General features: G+C 39.7%; 1 long non-coding RNA gene across 1 annotated transcript in view; it reads right to left on the bottom strand.

The window, feature by feature from the left end:
• Nucleotides 1-11096, bottom strand: part of LOC134517589 (uncharacterized) — a 35140-nt gene extending 24044 nt beyond the window's left edge. The window contains exon 1 of the long non-coding RNA XR_010071686.1: nucleotides 10850-11096. This is a non-coding gene — a long non-coding RNA (uncharacterized LOC134517589). The remainder of the gene's footprint in view (nucleotides 1-10849) is intronic.
• Between the last annotated feature and the right edge of the window lie 10694 nt (nucleotides 11097-21790).

Below are 21790 nucleotides of genomic sequence, written 5' to 3'. Positions count from 1 at the left end.
CTGCCTTCACACTTCTCGTGAAGTTTCTTTGAACAAAAGCTCTGCGCTTACAAGGGGTAAAGATGACATTCACTGAATTTTCTATGCAAGGCATAAAGACTCACTTCAAAACATATTTAGTCCTTCATGCAGCCATGTCCTGTTTAAAAAAAAAAAAAAATCTGTTTTGTTTTTGTGCTTTTAAAAGGGGGAACTAGAGCAGTTGCCTGGATGCTGAAGTCCTGCCTTAACTGAGGCAGAGTAACAGTAAATACAAATCCCACCTCATTATCCTCTCAGTGTCCTCGGAGCTGACAAAATATTACCCGGGAAAATGTGGGCAACCTTCAGACCCACTCTGTCCTTGGCTGGGCTGTGCCTGCCAAGAAGAGAGGCAGCTCTTGCCAGCGTTGGTATGAGAGGCCCTTTGGGAAACCATCTGAGACTGCTGAACTTGTTTTCTTTCGGCCGTCCCACCCTGTACGACCATACCAAACCCTAGATTCTTAAACTCATCTGGCCTCTGGGTCCGTCAGGGATTAAAGGACAAATAAGATGCTCTATTTCTTGTTTTTTGAGGTGAATCTTGTGGTGGGTGCTCAGTTAAGAGTTTGTTTTACCTGAGCAGCTGCTGATACTTAGCTGGCGTACTGGTTATTTTTTTTAGCTGTCTGCCTGAGCGTTTACTGTAGGTTGTGTGTTTTCCCTTCGTGGGCTCTGGGCTGCCTGCCCGCCCGCCCCGGCGTCGGACGGTGCTGGGCTCTCCGGCCCTGGACGTCTGAGCTGTCCCTCCTCTGCGAGCTGCCCGGTTGGCTTCGTGCTGCTTCGCGTGGGACTGCCTGGGCTTCAGATGCTCTGGCTGACCATCTGCTCCGTTTCCCTCCATCGGCAGCTAATTTATTCAAATCTGAAGCAAGCCTTGTTTTGCTTGTAGTTTCTCTCACATTGTTTCTGTTTCTGCAGGGTATCTCCTCTCATCCCTCCACTAATTATTACTAAGCATTGCTCTAACGACTGAGAGAATGGGAAGAAGCTGCTCTTTCAGTGTCTTTAAAGAAGAGACGCACAGGACGTGTCCCAGATAACATTGGGCATCTTGTACTCACCCAGCATCTGTGCTGCTCAGGGTGTAGTAGATCCAAAAGATACAGAGCTTGGATTAGATTCCTATAGTAGAACTCAATGCCAGTAGCAAAGGCCAATGGGATAAAAAAACCAAGAAATGAGTCAACCTTCATATCGTGTTTTTGTGGAGGCTAAAAGTCTACTGATAGCTTCTAAGGTATAATACTCTATGTTGCGTTTTACTTGATACACTGGGGATTTTACAGAGAAAACCATACCGGTACGTAAACCTGGTGAAGCAGTGAACCTGTTCTCGGTTCAAACTCCATGAGCAGAGAGGTAATGACTCAGGGTGCGTGTGTACACGTCAGTCCTTGACCTGTTCTGGATCAAATGACAACTCAACAGCACAAATTTCAAAGTGACTTGTGTCAGATCTTGTGTCTGGGACCAAGGAGTTCCAGGATGGCAAACTCTACCTTGTAAGGCAGTGACGATGAGAGACCTGAGGCCCAGATAACCACCACCCCATGACATTCAGTGCCACGTACCACAGCCATGTCCGGAGGTATATAGGTCAAACTAAATGATTGCAGTTCTCGCTTTTGTCTTAGGGTCTGTTAACCTGCTACTTGGAATATTAATCTGTTATTGAAACCAGAGGATATTAAATGTTAGCGGCAAGGAATACAGAGAGGGGCCAGAGCTGCGAAATTTATGTAGGAAAGAAAAAAAGAAGTTTTCCAAGTTCTAGCTGAGAAGCCTTTATAATGAAGGACCATATATCTTTTACTGTACAGATCATCTTCCTTCTCTTCCTGCAATAAATTTCCAACATCTTACAGATGATACAGAAAAACCATACCGTATATATGTAAGGATTTGCTTCCTGGATACCATGCTTTATTTTATCTACCATTGATCAAACTGTTGAGATTATGTTAAGCTCCGCAAAGGTAGCACGGAAATACGAATGCCACATCCTGGACCTGAAAGAGAGTTCAATCTTTTTTTCTTGGTCACAGTTTTCCTGTATTTTTTCTTCCCCACAGGAAGTGGGTTCACTTGAAGTAGGTATTTATTATGTAGCCTGATTTGAAAATTTGACTACAGCGATAAATCAGGAGACAAAAGGAAGTTTTGAACAGAGGTGCTCAGCATTTTTGTTCATAGTTTGAACTATGCATGACTGCACAGATCTTCCCCTTGTTTGCACTCTGATAATATTCCCATAATGAGAGCAGCAACCACTTCCATTGATTGCACTGCAATACAGCATAAGGAGGGCTCTGGATATATGTTTATTTCCAGCTTCTAAACGCCATGCAACCTAAAGAAACAACCATGACAAGGAAGTCTTTTTATGGACAGGCAGTGGCCCCAGACTGCAAACAGAGGAACGCTTTTACAGTATACATTTAGTTCCGTGTGTAAACTTTTCAAGACCATTTCAGACTAATAGTCTGAGCTGCATTACCTCGGAGGGTATTGTCGTTAAGACTTAACCCACTCTGCTAATAAATTACAGTGATGTAGCAGCTTTTATGTCAAAGGATCCTGAAGTGCTTTACAAACTTTACAGTCCATACATGCATGAATCACTTCACCCACTATTGAAGTATGGCCAGCCCAGGGATGAATTGTGGCAGCTGTTTAACAGCACACAGCAGTACGACACAATGGGTTTAGGAGAGCAAAGACAACATGCTTTCCCAGCGCCGGTCCAAGTAATTCAGAGGGGCACCGTAGAACACCTTGGGAGAGAAAAGGAGGGATTTATCCCTCATGGGCCAGTGCAAGTGATTTTTACTTGACTTTAGTGTCTGGGGTTGGCTCTACCCCTCTGCACAGGCACATCTTGTACCCAACCTTTTGCAGGAATGTTCTCCATCCTAACTAAATAGTAACATATCTGTAAACACACATGTAAGCACGTAAGCTTTTGAAAACATCAAGGAGACTTGGGTAGGTAGAGTTTTGCTACCCAGACTGGAGCTTATCAGGATTTAGTGCTGCCTCAATATGGAAAATACTAAAAATATGCAGTCTTGGTTTAGGCTTTTGCAATTGGGAAACTGAAGGAAAAACATCAGTTGCACTCACAGACCATATCTGTACATCTACTTGAACACCACCCAGATCTTTAAAGAGTTAGATAGGAAATTAATTTATTTCCCACTCCCTTTCTGGTTACCAGCTGTCCTCCTAACATGAAGTGATGGTCCCCATAAAGGCCTTCTGAAGAAACAAGCAATTTCCTGAATAAATCAAGTTATCCTTTCCTTCTTCCCTTTTTTCTCCCTTTCAATGACTGGTATCTTTGGTGACAATCCTAAGCAGTCTTGTTACCAGCTGCTCTAATCTCGGGCTTTCGTCATTTCACCTTGATATTTCCTTCCTCATTGTTTTGCCCAAATGCACTAAACAATGCCTATGAGCGCTGTGTGCAGGACTCACAGCAGAAGGAGAATTGTTTATGGTGACACACATCAAACTAAGGTTGGCTTCTTGCATAGGAACAGATTTATATGTTCCTTGGAAAAATGTCTTTGAGTTTTTAATTTCTGCAAAAGAGTGTGACTTGAAGAATTTATTGTTTCATTTTCCTTTGTCTATATAGATCCATGGAGACCAGTGAAATTCGTTGTGAATGTGTGTGGGGTGAAAATAGTAGTGACTATTAACTTATACAGAGTTGTTTGCATTGAGTATTTATAGAGTTGCTAATTCTTCCTGCTTAATAATGTAATATTTGCGTGATTGGAGACCCTAAATGTATAGTGTTATGAATTTCTATCCAACAATTCACTGCAGAAACAGTAATTAAGAGGCCTCTACCTTCACCCTCAGTGCTTAATTTTAAACTTCCCTTCCCCCCATTAAGGTTTCTAATGGGATTGCTCATATGAGCGTATGCTACTCACAACCACAGCAGACCCTTCTGGCCCTGAAAAGATCATTATAAGTAGGAAGAAAATACTTCAGAGAAGAAAGTCCACTGATTTCTTTAAGCTGTGAATCATGCCCACAAAGAGTTAAAAATAAATAAGCATCATAGAGCACTATCCTAGTTATTTTCTAAAGATTGCCAAAATTCATTCTAAAACAGAATTTCTAAACAGAATTTTACATATAAAATACTGTAGGTGTTGAACCTAGTTTTTATGCATCCACTCTGTGCTGAACTGAATCTTTTGCTTGTAAATGCACTGAGCCTTAAAAGCAATTTCTGTCATGTCCTCCTTCATATTCCGATCTCTTTCATCACCATCCAAAAGGAAACACTTTAACTTCAGGCAATAAGAAGCTTTTAATTCAGATCTAAGTTTACATGAGCTATCTCCATTACAGTGTAAAATGTAAAAAAGAAAAAATTTAAAATCATATTTAAAAATTTAATTAGATCATTTCTGCTGTTTTGCCTGTTTTAAAATATATAATAAAACTTCAATAAATTGTATTCTGGGTCATATCAGCATCTTCTCAAGAAAATGAAGTTAAATCTTTGTAGTAACCAGCAGCTTAATTTTCATTAGGCTAGCTATTCGATAATTAGTTATGCACCATAAATCAAGTCCCCAAGTCTTCTCCAGGTTTTTTAATTGAAAATTATTGTTTCTTGGCTCTGTGGCTAAATGTGCAGCAAGTCTGAGGAGTGATAGATGCTGAATCTAGCACAAACTGTTTGAAACAGTCAGAACTTGATAGATCATTGCCCTGAAGGGGCTTGTAATGGTGGAGAGACTGTGAATTTCAAAATTAAGGGTTTGTTCTTAAAAATCACAAGTGTAAAAGCTAGCTGTAGTTTACCAAAATATGCCCTAACCTTCAGCCACTTTTCCTTTCAGTGCTAGCTGGATTTCAGTCATTTTTCTAATGACAATTGTAATGAGTTTGTGTGAATATATTTGAAAAGTTAAAATGTTGGCTTGGAAAGACCCAAACCGAGATCATTTTTGCTCTCTTTTGTTGGTGGTGTTCTTTTTCTGGTAAATCTCATTAACAAATATGGGAGTTGTTTCAGTTTTGGCATTTTCAAACACCAAATGAAATGGTGGCAGTCATCTCAGAGCCAATATGAGAGAACAGATGGGCCTGCTACGCATGCCCCAGGTCATAAAATAATTTCAGATATGATGCAATTGTGGCTAAGTAAAAGACTTTTGCAAAGTCCGAAATATATTACTTCACTGAAAGAAGGGAGCCCTTTGTAATTTTTCTTTTGACAGCCTAGCAGACTTTGCACAGAGCTCAGCTCGTGTTTGCCATTCTGCAGATAAGGACAGCCACAGGGTTTTCTGCCATTCATGGCTTGCTTCCTCATGATCCGGCGGCCAAGACCTGATGATGACCACAGCAGGAAACAGTGCAAAATGCTCCATAAATTTAAATGCGGGTATCGATTGATGTTGAAAAACTGGGCCCAAGGTTTTTAGCTGAGAATTTCTAAGCCACGTTGGTAAATTCATACTGAAAACCTTCTCACACCTTTCTACATTGAGAAACAAATGTAGACTCGGAGCCGATCAGGGCATTTATGTGTTGTCAGGTACATTGAGACTTGCATTACAGTTATACCCAACATCGCCCATGACAAAACAAAGCAAGGTGTTGGTTTCATGGGCAGAGGGCACAGCCCAGACCTTGTGCCCGGGTCCTGAGCAGCGGCTGCTCAGGACTCTTCCCTTGGGACACCCCAGGGGACCGGTATGAGGGGCCGAGCTGTGGGTGCAGCGCCCTGCCGACGCTCCACGTGAATGTCCTGTACGGATGTGCTGTCATGCATTACAGATGCCTTTCTGCTGGTAAGGTTCATATGCTTCCAGGATCAGCTCTGTACTGCCAGTTCCAGGAATTTTTTATGTCTGTAATAGCTTTATAAATGTGCCACTTATTTATATATGTCCTAGGAAAAATTCCTCAAAAAAGCCAGGGGTGTATGATGAGTAACACAACTTTAAGGAGGGAGGGATTTAAAAGGGCACATTGTCAACTAGGAGAGAGTTTATTAAAATATATAATCAAATAATTATTTTATTTGTGGACCATGTTATTTTCAGGGGCCTGAAATGACTGTGCACAATCTTATTTTTGTAAAGATTTATTCCTGGAAGGGAAAGTCATTTGCCTAAGGGATATATTGATTTCATTCAGCTGTCACCATCCTTTTGTAAGATGTTACAGACAGAAAGACAAACCCAGGCCTAGATTTGTTCAACTTATTTTATTCTTGCATTGTATCCAATCTAAATACGGTGCTGCGATTACAGATGAGAATTGTTTTCCAGTTGGTTGTTCCAGTTTCACACTGGATTAGACGGCAGCACCGGCTGGGCGAGGAGCAATAGAGGAAGGGGTGACAGCAGAGGGCGAGGGAGTGACCTGAGCGTTTGAAGCCTTGCTCCAGGGGAGGCAGCTCCCTCCTGGTGGGGAATGCTGGCGAGGGGCTTTGCACGACCCTGACAGTGGGACAAGGAGGGGAGCCAAAGCTGGCAGAGACATTGCTTTCCATAAACAGTGTCGCAATGCTTTACGCGGGGCTGCTTTCTGACACGCAGAGATATGAACTGCAGCTCCCTAAAGCGCGGGTTTGGTGGAGTCACAGATTACGAAGCCAGAAGAGAGCATTCAGGGCAACTCCCATGTAAAACAGGCTGTGGGACTTGCCTCGGTTAATTAATGAGAGCTGACGTGTCAGCAGTGACGTAAAATCTCCATCAGCGCCAAGAGATGCGAGCGTGCGCTGTAGCCAGGCCCGCTTGCCCGGCCGTAGCCGCTCTTTAATCAGGACCGTGCAGCTCGGTGGCTTCCTGCCTACGATGTTTTACGGCTGGAAACACTTTGTGCCACTCTAGCCTGGCAGGAGCAACTCAATATTTTGTCTGAGGGCTGGACAGATCAGGATTTACCCTATGGATACCTGGGCTGAGCTGAAAGTGTGGAGATCAGGATCCTGATTCCGCCGAGCTTTACAAGAGATCTGGGGATTTGTTTTTACACAGAATTGTGGGCAGAGTTTGTGGCTGGATTCCTTGTGAAACAGATATTTTTGTCAGATTTTCTCTCAAAATTGTAGAAACATCACATCATCAAGTTGTTCTTAGTATGTTTCTTATTTGCATTTGTGAAAACAATTTTTCTGGCTAGTATGATTTACTCCTGAGTTAAAACATTAAAATACTAGCATTTTCAGTTTCATCTGGCTTTTAGAACTGGCACAAATAGATTCAAACTCAGAGCTGAAATGCCCCCTACTCTCCCATCCTTATTACATGCACGTACACACACACACAAAAAAGGAGTGACTGGCGTTTAAGATTATATTTTAGTTGATACTCAACTGCTACAAACTTCATCTCTGTGATACTAAACTTCAGGAGTACCAATCACATTCTCTTAAGGCACAAAGTATGAACACTGTGTGTAATTTTTATTGGAGGGTTGGTTTTTTTTAAGATGCAGAGTGCATATATTCTATTTCACAGATATTTTACACCACCATATGTAGATTAAAATAATATGAAATCTTTTTACTCCTTCAAACCTCATCCCACAGTCAGAATTGGGGCTTGCGTACCCAGAACAAAAAGGCATGTGACTGAAATGGTAGGCTCGCGCCATTAAAATGAAAAAGGTCATAAAATAGCATAGCTGTTGTTCCTCAAAAGGCATGAACCCATCCTCACTCTGTATATCCAGGTAGAATTTCTTATTAGTGTAATATATATGATGTGAGCAGCAACTAGTGGATAGATGAATTCGAATGGGGATGCATGCTCCATGTAAGGAAGAGGCAGTGCTTACTCAAATGCTGTTAAAACTCCCTCATTTACAGCTCCTGGAGATGAAACATACAGCAGATTGCCTGTAACCATAGCAATTGGCTCCGACATGAAAGATCTCCAGCATAGAGGTAGTGGTAATGGCAGAAGCAGTGTGGAAGATAAAGGTGTACGGATAGAGGCAGTGCCAGGTGGAAGTGAACTACTAAATAAGTGAAGACGAGGTGCCCTAGATGGATTCGGGCAGATGTGTGAGTTTGATGAGAAGGTTTGGGCTGGTGAGGTGGCTTAGGGGGAAGGAAGGGAGGGCTGAAGAGAAGGCAGAGGTTTTGTTGCTAGTCTGGTGTAGAGGACAAAATCAGAATAGGGCTGGCATGGAGTATGGGGGAGACTTTGCTGCTGAGAGGCTGCTGCCTTGCAGGTTCTTCTCTCGCAGCAACGTGGGACAACACGGATGGGGGGATTTCGGGGATCCTCGTGAGCATAGTGTCCATCTTAGCTCATGGAAGGACTCCACACAAGTTGTTAGTTGTTATCTTGGTGATGGGTCATGGTGGTGAGAAACAGCAGTCAGACTGATGTGGATATTCCATATGCCAAAGCAGTGCCAGAGGTGTAGGCCTGCCACTTCAAGATGTGGAGGGAAATTCCCAGAAAAATAAGCACTGGTAAGAGATGGGGAGGAAATAGTTCCTAAAATGTTCAGTTGCCTTGGATTATGAGTACTGGGATAAAAAAAATATCTGAGACATTTACTTTAATATTTTGCTTGGTCTCCATTTTTGGGGCTATTGTTTTGCAAACATATAAAAGTTGTTACCTCCTACAATTTATGACAAACTTAAAGGGAACCAATTCTAAGAACAAAGGCCCTTATGCAGTAACCCATAGAATCATGGATGTGATTAATTTTTTGTATAATATTAATGGTGATCAATTTGGCTTATGTGTCCCAGAGAAAAAGAATCCATTTACAAGAAGTAAACCATAGCAATAACCTAGGGACTGCAGATCAGGAAAAGTTAATTGTCTAAAATCTTTAGATTCATATATACAACTTACATCGGTCCAAAATGAATTTATGAATTCATTTAAAAAAATTGGGACCAAACCTCTAAAGAATCCTACCTGTTCAGGTCATTGCCGACATCATTTTTTTGTAAAGTCTTGTTGAGTTTTGACTGGAAAAAAAATCTCAGTAAAAGGTCTTCAGTGTGATTATGGTCTAAATCTGTCTGATTAGGGATAACATCATTTGAGCAACTGGAATTACACATGGGTAAGAGCACAGAGCGAGGAATCCAGCAGCGAGAGTCCCTGGTTGCAGTACAGCACTCCGGGGCTGAGTCGGCTTCCCGAGGAAGGGGCTCAGCTCCCACACCACAGCCTGCTGTAAATTTCCCACATTGTGCAGAATACACAACCCCCTCGGTCTCCCTCACGCTGCCTTTCCGCTACTTCTTCTTTGCTTATAAAAGTTATTTTTGGTCAGCCAGGCACTTCTTTACAGAAGGCGTAGTAAACATAAGATTTATACAGCTATGTGTCATCTTTAAATCTACTCAGCTCCCCGGGTAAAAAACGGGATCACAGCAGTGAACATTTTAATAAACAAGCAAAGACATTTTAGAAAAAAAGGAGAACGGATAGAAAAAAGATGTTACAGTTCAACGCCTCCTATCTAGGCTGAAGAAATGAGGCTGAGGTTTGTATACACGTTCCCATTTTGGAAAATTTTCTGGCAGTGTTTGGTCTTGAATTAGAGCCGTGGATGATCAGCTCTAATTCATTGTTTCACTCTTCTGATTTTGAAGCAATCAGAAACTCGTGAAGCCAGCTGACTTTGCAAGATTCGGGGGCTAAAATCTGATTAAACAAGGTTGCTGGATATTGCCCACTGTTAAATCACTGGTTCGTCTTTTCAGTATATCTTTAGGAGCATATGATTGCCCTGAGATATCTGCTGAGAGATATATTTTTATGTCTAAGGATTAGCTGGCACTGTTATTGCTAGTATCTGGCAAAGTTTCACTTTCTGCTATGATTTGTGTTTCTAAATTAAATTTGGTGTGGTGCTAGCAGCTTGGGATAAGCACCAATTATAAGTTCTGATAAAAAAATAAACTAGAAATCTAAACTACCATCAGGACTACCAGTCAAAGATTTATCCCAAAGGTCATCTACCCCTACAATGTTCCTTGGTCCTAAGCTAGATAACACCTTTTTACACCATCACTTTGCAAATCTAGATGGTCCTCAGATGCTTAGATTTTTCACATCTGCTAAATATGGTTAGCATCACTGTCAAATTGGAATGAGTCTGCAGTGACTGGGTCCAAGTCTGCAATCATCAACTGTCTAATTTGGTAATGGTAACTCCAGCAGAAGCAGAATCAAGACCAATAATTTCTCCCATATCAAATTTATGTACATTGTAATGTAGTGAAAATATCCCCCAAGGAGATTTCCTTTGCTGTGTATAGGCACACAATACCAGTTGAACACATTTCTTACCCCTTTTGTATTTTATCGACTGATATTACAGTGTCATTGGGAAATGCCCTACCTTCTGTAGGTGCAATGTGCCTTGAATGTTTTTTTACTGCTTTGTAATATGTAAATATGTATTTGATCTTAATTATTGCAAATACTATACCAGTCTTTCCCCCAAAATACTTTACTATAAAAATGCATTCTATCTGGAATGTTATAAGCTAAACTTAGAGTTTCCGATTAAATACTGTGAATCCAGACAGATCTGAAACATATTCAAATTCGTTTAAGGTGTTTAGAATGCCAGTATTTAGAGATTAGACGTCTGCTGGAAGCTGCAGTTTTCTGGTAGAAGAGGTAACTTCCCATATGGAAAAAAGCCAAAGCTTTCCTGCAAGATACGGGTTACTTTTAAAATCTGTGGGGGCATCAATTTTCCACTTTCAGGTCAAACTGTAGTCAACACTGATGTCAGCCCACGCAAGCAGATATCAATAATGACAGTACGCCTCAGCCGGCAGTGCTCTTACCTCTTGGCTAGAAGGTCACAAGTTTAAGTCTCCCACCAGGACTTGGGCTGATTCTTAATGCTGACACGGCAGTACAACGCCAGGGAGGTGTTGAACTGTTTGAGGTGCCGTCCTTCATGAGATGAGATGTTAATCCAAAATCCCTTTCGCCTGTCCCTGCTGCCTGTCTGGGCAATACCGCCATGGCACTTTTGTGAAAAGAGGCTGGCTAAGCCGCCTTCCCCAGCCAAAACTCCCTGTCACACGACGACAGGCTCAGCCGTCCAAGGCAGAGCACAAGCCATTGTGTTATTGCACCACCATTACTGTATTTAGTTAAGTACAATGGAAACATTGTCAAGCATTTTAGGATACACAGGATACCAAGGGCCTAATGCAAAAGCCAAAATCTAATGCAGTTTTCTAAATTCTATTGTTTATCGTGTCCCTGTACACAGGCACACAAACACATCATATGTATATTTAGAAAGTGGGGCTCTGTTAAGAATTACATTCAGCTTGCACCCATTCCATTTATATTATGTTGAGCAATTATATTCCTTCCCTCAAACTGATTTTTTAGCATTTTGAAATAAGAACTCTGCATTTAATATCAGACATTCTTTAATAAGGAACCATATTGTTTAGCTTGTCATGATATAGAGTTGCTTTTCCATAAGTACATTAAGCGTGGGTACTCAGGGGATATTTTCTTCAAAGCAAGTGGAAATTCTGGGAAGAAAAGTGTTATAACAACTATGTCTGTGGTTAAAAATGAGAAATAGTAGAGAGCTTGGGCGTTCTCTGAGGAATAGGGTGCTATATGTAGCATTGTGGAAATGCCATCTGAGGATGGTTATGGGCTGAGAAGGCTCATGCTCCCTTTTATTCTATTTAATTTCATTTTATCTTATTTTACTTTATTTTCACTGGCACATTGACTAGAACGAGAGTGTTAAATGTTCATTTTATTTACAGTACACCATTGAAAAATGCATGTGTATGTGACGTAAACCTTGGGAACGCCATAGAAAGAGTTAATATGGAAAAGGTTATAAGGAAGCTATGAGTTTAGGTGCAAATCAGAATAAAGTAAGAATTTTCCTCCCCCCTCAAATTAAAAGCTCTATGATCTTCTGAAATCAAAGTATCTTCTTTAAAAAAATAAACCGGGGAGTAAAACTTCAAAATAACGCAATCCCCCTTTTTTTTAACCACTTTGCATAATATAAAGTGCTTAAACTCTTTCTGCAGCAGCCCTGCTGGCTTTCTGTTGCTTGATATTCTGACCATTTTTGAACCCTTGAACTCTGACAGAGAGGAGGGACTTGGAGAGGTTGTCATCTGATCTATGTAAGAAGGCAAAAGGAATAGCTTTCTCTTTAATAGCACTCTTTTCTGCTTAACAGTTGGTGGGAGATTAAAATGATCTAGGTGGATAAGGCAGGTTAAAGGTCAAGGGACACCACAACTCCCCCTCTCCCCCACATGTCAAAATATAGACAGGTCGTTAGAAGTTAAAATTTTATGCCCCTTTCCCAAATATTTCAGTCTATTTATGCACTAATTTTTATTGTAAATTCCAATTCTTGAGGGAGACTGGACCCCTACTAGGCTACTGTCCAGCCTGTATAGTCGTCAGGTGCTGACATTCTGAGTTTCAGCCATATTAATTGCTGGATAAAGGCTATAATCCCCTCTCTTTGAAGCCCAAGACTGATTTTTAGGCAGTACTTCAAAAGCAGCACACAACTGAAGAGGCATATTTCCTACTAGCACTGAATCAACATGATTTACTCTGTTTGCATTCGTCTACATACGCCTTGCATATTTGGCTGCACAACAAAAAGGTGTGAGTTGGCTGTAATATAGTCTAAGGAGAGGTTTTTACTATCCTGAAGTTGATATATGACCTCATCTGAGACATACCGTTCCAGATCTTTGCTTTAAGCATCATTAGGAAAGTATAAACTCCTATATCATGCTTTTGTTACCCATGAAAAATCCTGCCTTCGTTGCTAGAATTTTTTTCTCCCCGCAACATCATATTAAAACTATAATTTAGAGCGAGGCTGATTCTTAAGCCACGAATAAATAAGGCCCGTGTTTTGAAAAAGCAAACCTTTCCGAAACACAGATTTTAATATCTTAAATACTGCAGCTTCTTAATTAAATGAAGCTGTGATCCAGCAGCAAATATCCATTATTAAGAATAAATAAACATACTGTTCAGCTTGTTTTCGGGAGAAGGAAGCGGGCAAAGAGGTCTTTTAATCGTAAATAAATTTCTAGCAACTGCAGAACTTGTGGCTCAGTGTCGGTGTGTACTTTGCTTCTGGCTGTGCCTCTTTTTGTGGCGGGGTGTGCTTGGCTTCTGGCTGGCTGTCCGCAGAGCCGCACTATAGGGACTTTCTCATCCAGGATTTGCCAAGTATACTTAGTGTTATGTTTGAGAAAGATTAACAATATTTCAGATCAAAGGAGAATCCTGCTGCACGGTCTTACAAGATTGTCATTCACTCCCATTATGGCTCATTTGCACAAGATTTTCATGTAATATGAGCCATTGTTTTGATGGCAGTGATTTGACATAAAGACAGGGCCAAAATGCATCTCGGAGCCCCACTCCGTCAGGCTGGGGGGTAGCCGGGGCGCAAAGAACTTGCCAATCATAAAATGCAACTTTGTCTCAGTTATATTAAAGCCTTTATCAGGTGGAAAACTTCTGAATGAGCATTGATTCCACGAGAAAAACTAACAATGGCCATTTTTATTAGAGCGTAGGCGCTGTTTTAACTAGGCAAAGTTTTGGTTAATATGAAATGCGAACATCACGTTCGGACTAATTTTGGTCAGCCGCATATTCTGATGGCTTGTTCGTTACTTTGAAATATTGAGTCTGTATTAATGTGTTTCCCAAAAGTTGGAGAGCCCCACACTGGGAATGACATATGAGAAATGTATTTATCCCAATATTTATAGTTTAACCTAGTAGCTTTGTTTTAAGGGTCAAATTTGCCATATGGATGCTTTGCAGACACTTTAAAACGCAGATGCATTTGACTGCAGTGCAAAATGGAAATCAATAAAATTCATTAGAGAAGAAAAGTAATGTGTATCAAATAATTTTCTTTCAAGTAGTACCTTTTTGGGTAAATTTAGATTTTATGGTAAATCAGTGTTAAACTTTACAAAGCCAGTAGAACAGTTTTTCGGAGTCTGATTCAAAGCCACAAGTGGGATCTGGACAAAGCCTGTTGCTTTGGCTCTAATACACCCTACGGGGCTTAGGTAGCACAGGGAACTCAGAGCAGGACTCGATCCGGGACGTCTCAGGCCCAATCCTGTAATTCTCACTCAGACTGAACTCCCACTGACTTCAGACAAGGACTGCAGGATGCTCACTCTTTCCCGCCCAGCTAAATTCCTTAGGTACAATTATGCAAGTTAAACACAAAATTTCAGCTGTAACTGTAAGTCTCCTGGGTTTCTGCCGGTCTAAATCGTCACTAAGATTTTTACCTCCTTTTTTTCTCTCTGTTTTGAGGCATGGCAGTTCTTTTTCCACCAGTGGGGGAACAGGAAAAAAATTATTAAAAATGTGAATGCATGAGAAGATGTAGCACATTATATAGGGATTTAGAAAACAATTTACTTCAAAGAACTAACGGGGTCTTTAAAGCTGTTACTTATGCGTGTGGAGTTATAATGCTAATACATGCATACGTAAAGCTCTAAAGAAAAGTTATTGTGCAGAAGATTATTTTAAGATGTAAATGGTATGTTCCTCTCCTTTCTGTTTTTCTGGGTATAATTAGTTAATACTTTGTTACGGAGAAAACACCTGAAATAATTAGTTATAAACTGCAAAGAGTATTTTAGAGAGAAAGAAATGTTGAAGAATACCACCGCAGTGACATGTTTCAAATTGTTTTCACACATTGTATTGCAAGTTACACTTAAATACATCTGGTGTGCTTTTAAAATAAAAATAACTAAAATATCCTTATATGAAAATGTGCGATGGAAGGAACCTTGTGGCTGGGCTATAAAGTCTTGGTAAATGGACTGTAAAGTGGAAACAGTGAAAAACATTTCACTTGGGTGACGATAGCTGGCATCTCCCTTCTAGTCTGTCACGAAAAGGATTTATTTCAGGAAACTCATCGCATACTGTGGAAGGTAGCATCTATATGTCAGCAATTCCACTGGCATTTCATGGAAAGCTTAAAAATATAAACATTAAACTATTAGATCAACGTTTTTATCCCTCCTCAGGAAATGCTTGCAAAATACATGAACAACAGCGCCCTCTGCATCTGAAAGCCCTCCGATTATTAAAACCAGACTTTACTACTTGCAAAAGGGAGCCTTTTAATTTCAATTACTGTTGTTTTCAGCTGCTGGTAGGTATAGCTGGGGGAGCGGGGGAGGGGTGAGAACATTCGGATATATTTTTAAGTGATATGTAACTTTACAATATTACCTGATGGCTTCAGCACCCTTAGGTACAAAAATCGCAATAAGACATATTTTAAAGTTACCTAGAACAAACAAGCATGAAATAGCAGTGAAGACTGAATTCCCTTCAGCATAATTTAGATGCAGAGGATGTCATTAACAGTGAAGCATATCACAGTCTGGAGTTTTGTTTTAGCACAGGTTGGCTGTATTATTTGAATAATTTTTCATTCTTCAAATACTAGGAACAAAATCAGAACTATCTGTTTCTTTTAATGTTTAGACACATATTCTGGGGAGTTTCTAGAAACCAGTAGTAAAGCCAGGGATTGATGCATGGCAATATTTCAGGATTTGTTAGACATCAGATGCATTTTAAATTGGGGAGTTACGTATTTTTGCAAAGCTCAGAACAGGATTCTGTAAGCAAGTAATTATTTTAAAAATGGATTAATTTGAAGTGTTTTACGCTCCTACAACAACAGATGGAAGAAAACAGTCCTGTGTGTAAAGTTCTTGCATAATATTTCTCGATGATCAAAAAGAACAAAAATTAATTTCTATTTGCTATTTATATAAGCAATTAGTACAGCTGAGATACTAATTAAGCTCATAATATTCTTCTCTTATTCCTGTAAAAGGCATAAGATGAGCTGTCCAAAAAAAAATCACAGCATAAACATTATATTTCTCTTAAATTAAATGTGGCAACTTCAGATAATTTCCACCGACAATTTATTTCTTCGAACCGGAAGCAGTGAAATATTAGAGCGATATGTATTATATATCCATGAAGTACAGAAAAGTAGCAGGATACTTTGAATTTTTTTTTTAAGTAGATTATCTTTTTTCAGTTCTTCGGTAGGGGTAATTTAATTCTTCTTTGCTATTTCTCATCACTTCCTTAGTCAATAATTCCTTATCTTTAATACGAAAGTAGCTGCTAATAACAAGTTTTGTGTCTGAAATATGAGTTTTAGAAATGTTCAGGGTTATTTCTACAGGGATTGTAGTTTATAGATTGAAAGAAAAAAATGAGCGGATTGTATGGAAACTATTATAAAGGTCTAATTTTATAAAATTAAAGTAGTTAAATTGACATCAAAGAGTGGTATTCTCTTGCTTTAATAGAATGGAAAAAGATGTATGTTTACAACGTGATATTAATGTGGCAAAAGATACTTTTAAAATTTACTCATTTAAGAAAGGCAAAGTGTCTTTGTCACAGCAATTAAGAAGTAGAAAGTCTAAAATCATATCGCTTCTGCGTATCAACCAAATACTTTTAAAGGAAATTCAAAGACATATCTAAACATTAATGTAAGCTTAGATTATTGACGTGAAAGGGGTTTAACAATCAGAAAACAATAGTTCTTTGTTATATTTCTACTTTTAAGCAATTTAAGATGCTGTTTGGAGAGATACAAAGTCTCACGAAATTTTCAAAGACAAAGCACTAATGGCTCTTAGTATCACTGTGTTCATTTTAAGAGCAAATTAAAAGAGCGAAAGAACGGTGCAAATAATTGTTTCATATGTTCTTTGCTTGTGACTGCTGTAATCATCCAGGCTGATTTACAAATGTAGACTTGAAGGTTTCTCAGCTTCCTGCAGTGTAGAAGACTGTTACTTTGGCACTCACACTCATGCCCTTGTAATCACCACTCAAAACTGTGCCCTGGTACTTCCAATTCCCAGTCTCTTGATTGAACACCTCATTCTGTGCTAACAAGGTGTCCAAGGTATTTGAACAGGGGCTGCAGTCAGAAAATTGTTAATGGTTTCACTCATTAAGAGTTGCTGCACTAGTTTTGGTAATTTGGTAACTGTCTAAATTGCAAGTTGATTTTTTCCTTCATTTTAAAGAACGATGCTAAAATTTGAGGCCAGGAACACTAACAGCTACAAAACCCCAGAAGGGTGCTTAAATCACTCTATTTGTATTAAAGCAAAGGGTTTTCATAGCAGAAAGGGTATTATTTTATTTTTGAGGTTATGTTTTAAAATTATTGAGAGATGCACAAACAAGTATTAAATGAAAACCTAAAGAGGGAAAATGTATAAAAAGGGAATAGTAAACTCTAAAACAGCCTGAAGATCTTAAAGAAATTTAGGAAGCGAAGCAAATATTAAAATTACAAATGAAAAAGTTGGAAAGAATTTGCCTTGGGCCTGGATGTACTTTTGGGCAATTGGGATTAAATTCTTTAAAATAAAAGGATTTATAGCTGTAGCAAACTGTGGTATATGTACCTGAAAACAGGCCCTAAGACTCTTAAATAATTTTTTGCTGTAGTGCAAGCTAAGCAGAAAGCAAGCCAAGATGAATGGGCCTGATCCTGCAATCCATACTCAGATAAGAATCTTTTCCTTTTTCACTTGTCTATCTTGCATAAGCGCAGCATTTAGGAAGAAATGTTTTCCCTGAAAAAAAGCAATAAAGAATGATTAAAATCCATTAAAAAAATGACATGTAAGGGATTTTTCTAGTTGTATCCTCCCTGTCATCTGGGATCACCGAGTTGCTTTCTTGAGCTACTGAATATTAAAGCAGGGAGTAGATTCAGGCAACAATTTACACCTGAAGCAATTTCGCTGATTTCTCTGGAAGAATAATTTAATTTTTGGAGGGGAAAGAAAGAATTTTTCTAAAAAAAGGTGGAAAAGAATAGTTTGCAGGTTTTTATTTAATCCACTAAAAGTTTAAGTCATCCTTAAAAACTTAGAACTTACTCATGTGAAAGGAGGATTAAAATTCAGTGAGTCACCCTACGCTGCATCTTTTGGCCAGGTTTTGTGGTTTTTCAATTACATATCTATCTTTAAAAACGCTCTTCTCTTCTCTGTGGCTGTGAAAGATGCACGCACAAATGAAGGGAAGCTATAAAGGAAACACTAACACTGGCCACACAGAAAGCGCTGTCAAAAGCGCACTATAAACTAACTGGGAAAAGATTTTTTTTTCTGTTGTTTTTCTTCCATTAATTTTAAATATTCTTTGTAACCTTAGAAAGCAAACTACTTTCTGGCAAAAGTATGGATAATATCCTTGTGGTAGGTGGTTTGAGCTTGTTCTTTGCTGAACAAGTATACACTTTAATAAAAATCATATAGGAAAACGTAAAAATAATATTGTAAATATTTTGCCAGATTTGAAATATGATATGATTTGGCCTTCACAGAAATATTCTGACCAGCAGGCACTACTCATCTGATTTTGTTAGAGCAGAATCTCTCTCACACAGCTCCTCTAACCGATGCTCTTTCATAAAGTTATGCTAGCCACATAATTTGTCTCTCAGCTGGCTGGGATATCTCTCCAAGGTACACAGATCTTTTTCATGATGGAAAAAAAAAGAAAAAGCACAAGCAAAAGAGCAAAATGAAAGCATTATTTACAATGCTGGTGTAGTTTGCTTAGAAATGTGCTGTGAGTAAGCATGTAAATGTGAGCTGTACGTACTTTTTGAACATAGTAGGAGCACAGCACGTATCTGTGTTTTACATTCATTCCTATCTTTATTTAGATTCATGCTTTTAAACACTTTTTGGCACTTGTATTTAATCAAGAATGGAAATTATGCTGCTGTCTAGAAAGCGAAGGGCCTATTAATATGATCTATGTGTAAGTTGTCTTTCGTGTGTCCATTTTACGCTTCTTCTCTGGCTGCAGTTGCAGAGGGAGTGGATAAACAATTTTTGGAAGGAAAGTCTCTTTGAATTTTGATGTGTGATCAGTGTATTTCTGAACTAGACAGTAGAGGTTTTTTTTCCTTTTAGTAGTTAAGTCATTCCTCTGGAACTGATTGCGAAGATAAAACCCCATCTGTATAAATTGAAAACTTTTCTTTTTGAACTGGAAGTTGAATGCAGACCATGACTTTTCCATAGAAAAATTACAGAAATAATGGCCCCTGGCTGTGGAGGCATTTTTTTGTTTTTCATGAATCAGGCACAAAGTTATTTAAATTAATTCTGGTCTCATCACCCTAATAGAATATCATTACTGATCTTTATAAAAAAATATTAGAAATCAGCAGTGTGTGGATGTAATAGCAATAGCTGTTTGACCAACTTCCCCAAACAATTTTTTCTTTATTGAAATGCAAGACTACTGATGACAACGCTCACTCATGATGCACATACTTCGTGCATTTCACACATTATCTTTTTATGTTAATCGCGTGCATCAAAAGTACTAACTACTCTGTTGCTTCATGATCAATAGAGGGCCATTTATTTACTGTCTTTTGAAAACAGTCATTAAACAAAAAATCGGAAAAAGAAACTTTCTTCATGAAAACGAAACTCTGTAAATGTTTCCATGCAATTGAAAAACATACGACAAAATGCAAGTTTTACCTCCCAAACGCAGCCTATAGCTATGCACCACTTAAGGGTTCTGCCCTCCTGATGGGGTTTGTCGTGGAATTTGTACTCATGTATGTTTGCACGGAGCGCAAGGAAACAGACGTCATTTCTCTGTGACTGTGCTGCCTGGCAGAACGCAGCATCTCAGGTACCACAGCTACGGCATGCTAAGTGCTTATACTTACAGAAATATGGGTACTTTACTAATAGTTTCCCCCTCTCCCCCCGATGCTGACACCTCTGTACTTCCCCAGTTCATGTTCCGAATGCGTGGAATGTCCCTGAAATGAAGACTTTTCTTCCCCTGAGTTTTCTGGATTGGTCCCTTTGCCAGGGGAGGAGAAAGTGTGGGGTTGTGTGAACCAGCGGATCCATCCCAGATTTGGCACACTCTCTGGTGACCCTTTTCTGCCTACTAGTTAGTGTGCATGGGCTTCCTATAAAGCTCATCTCTGCCTTCATTAGATGAGAGGCATGCTTTGGTGGTCCCACGTGTATCCTGCACTGTGAAATGACATTGTGAGGGCAAAATCTGCGCTTTAAAGACGCTCCAGAGTGGAAAAGGCTGGTGCCTTAACTTAACAATGAATATAGCAGCTAAAAGATAGCCAGTGTGCCGTCTTAGCGCTGCCAAAAGATAGGACATTCTTTCTGACAGCCATCGATTCTAGAAAAAATTGTCACTGACCTGAGCAGGAAGAGAACTGAGGTCTTCTTCAGAGGCTCCGCTCATCTGCTCGTCCTACAGCTCAGCAGCATGCTCCTCCCAGCCAGCTCTGCCAGCGACGAGTGTGCCGAGGAGGGAGCACATTTCCCAGGCGCCAGCACAGAGAAGGAGCAGGGACAGTGGGGCTGGGATGAAGGTGAGGATGACAGAGCATCTTGACACTAAGAGGAAGCGCCTTTCAAAACTTCTCCATGCCTTTTCGTCATCACGAGATGTAAAGGGCTGAGGAGAATTTCAGCGGAGACTAGTTGGTTCTAATCCTTAGATTAGATCCTGCCTAAATCCAATCCTTAATAAGGAAGAAGACTAAGTATTTCGGTTTAGCATTATCCTCACTCTTGCTACCCCGGGGGAGTAAATTGATAGCTCCAGTCCTCCCTTTATTCCAATATCAGGTTTCTCTGCGCTTCCTGTCTTACTCATCACTTTGTATCTGATGGTTCATACACAACACTCAGCATGTGCTCTGTAAAAATGGATCGCACAAGATGATGTGGATTTAAATAGGTGCAGTGACTTTTTCAACCTTTGATGGGTTCTTCTTGGCTATATTCAAAACCTCCATTTTGCAGCAGTAGTTAGAGGCGGTAATGGAATTAGTTACTGAGGACAATTCTTACATGAGTCAGAATGCTATTCAAAGCTATCTGTGTTTTCCATATTGGTAGTTTATTTCTAATAGTGGTTTGTTGTTGTTTTTTTTTTTTCCATTTTAATTTTTTCCTGCAATATCAAAGATGTGAGCATGATATTTCAGCACAGGAGCACCTAGTCCATCAAAAGCATTTATAAAAACCTTCACAGCACCTTGCTGACCCATGGTAATTTCTTTGATCCAGACCACAGTGACTAACAAGTTCAACATAATAGGTAAACAGTGAGTTATCCATATAGAACCGGAAAACCACCAGTTGGATAGAGAGGAAATAGCCCAGAAATATCATGGGTTTTTTTTCCTCTGTGTAATTCTTAAATTATGTACATTTTACACAAGCAAGTTCTTTCCCAATCCCCGATGAGCCCGTCTTCAAACTTAGGAGAAAAAGAGCAGTGGGTCTTTTGGAAGCTTTTGCGGAGTCAGGACCACTTCAGCTTTACTGTCAGGTTTCACTGGCCATCAAGGTGATGCATATCAGTGTAACGATTTTCTCTAATCACAGGAAATGAGGTTCAGAGTGGTGAGGGCGGTGGTGTCATCCAAGAGGACTCTGAAGTAGCTCAAGATCCACAGGATCTTACTTAGATCAGAGGTGCACCATTGTCTTTCTGAAGAATATCTACCAGAAGGGCTTACTGTAAATGTTGTTCTGGAGGGAGTAGGGAGATCGAGGATGTCTTTGGTATTGATGAATGCACTGACTGAAAATATGAGAAATTTTACTGATTTTCCTGGATGCTCCTAA

This window comes from Chroicocephalus ridibundus, chromosome 6, assembly GCF_963924245.1.
Source record: "Chroicocephalus ridibundus chromosome 6, bChrRid1.1, whole genome shotgun sequence".
Lineage (NCBI taxonomy): Eukaryota > Metazoa > Chordata > Aves > Charadriiformes > Laridae > Chroicocephalus > Chroicocephalus ridibundus.
This window is presented reverse-complemented; position numbering and strand designations above follow the sequence as displayed.